Source organism: Octopus bimaculoides, unplaced genomic scaffold, assembly GCF_001194135.2.
Source record: "Octopus bimaculoides isolate UCB-OBI-ISO-001 unplaced genomic scaffold, ASM119413v2 Scaffold_264300, whole genome shotgun sequence".
NCBI classification, from domain to species: Eukaryota; Metazoa; Mollusca; class Cephalopoda; order Octopoda; family Octopodidae; genus Octopus; species Octopus bimaculoides.
Genome location: NW_026379419.1, coordinates 6,047 through 7,217, shown reverse-complemented (window position 1 = coordinate 7,217; position 1,171 = coordinate 6,047). Strand labels below are relative to the sequence as shown.

The following is a 1,171-nucleotide window of genomic DNA, read 5'->3' as shown; positions in this document are numbered from 1 at the left end:
GTAAGCAGTAGTAGTAGTAGTAGTAGTAGTAGTAGTAGTAGTAGTAGTAGTAGTAGTAGTAGTAGTAGTAGTAGTAGTAGTAGTAAACATGACAGTTATGGCCGTCATACAAACGATTCTTGTGTGGGCAGTTGCATTAATGTTGCTGTTGTTGTTGTTGTTGCTTAACCCTAGGCCAGTGTATCTATGAACCTGAACAGTGTTTGATATGATCAAATACGCTGAGGTAGTAAGCTGGCAGAATCGTTAGCACGCCGGATGAAATGCTTAGTGGCATTTCGTCCGGCCTCATTAAGTGGCATCCTGTCCGTCCGAGTTCAAAACGTTGACTTTGCCTTTCCGTCTTTCGGGATCGATAAAATTAATACCAATTGAGCTCTGGGGTCGATGTAATCGACATAATCGCCCCCACCATCTCCCAAAAAGTTACTGACATTGTGCCAAAATTAGAAACCGCTACTACTTGCATCTAAGGCGGCGAGCTGGCAGAATCCTTAGCACGCCGGGCGAAATGCTTAGCGGTATTTCGTCTGCCGTTACGTTCTGAGTTCAAATTCCACTGAAGTCGACTTTGCCTTTCATCCTTTCGGGGTCGATAAATTAAGCACCAGTTACGCACTGGGGCCGATGTAATCGACTTAATCCCTTTGTCTGTCCTTGTTTGTCCCCTCTATGTTTAGCCCCTTGTGAGCAATAAAGAAATAAGAATCGTCAGCACGTCGAGGAAAAAGCTTAAACAGTATTTCGTCTGTCTTCCTGTTCTGCGTTCAAATTCTGCTGAGGTCCACTTCGGGGTATAAATCTCCATAAGGTTTAAAAAGCCACATCAGACGCCATATGAGAGATCTAAGGTGTAAGTATAAGGGTATATGTATATATATAATGGTTGTCTGCTCCTTTGACTAACTCTTATACTTACACCTTAGATCTCTCATATGGCGTCTGATGTGGCTTTTTGAACCAGACAATGTTTTGAAAAACACCCATATAATTGTATATCTGCTTTGGGCCATCAAGAGCTGCAGTGAAATACTGTCTTTTGAGGCCTCCGTTAGATTTGTAGACCTTATGGCATACACGGCATTGACAGGTATGCCCAGATAGATATATGTGTATCGATAAATATATATATATATATATACATATATTTATATACATACATATATATATA

The 1,171-nt window shown here is 41.1% G+C and overlaps 1 protein-coding gene across 1 annotated transcript in view; it reads right to left on the bottom strand.

The window, feature by feature from the left end:
• Positions 1-1,171, bottom strand: part of LOC106883111 (protein white) — a 12,543-nt gene that overhangs the window by 6,847 nt on the left and 4,525 nt on the right. The gene's annotated exons all lie outside the window — the stretch shown is intronic.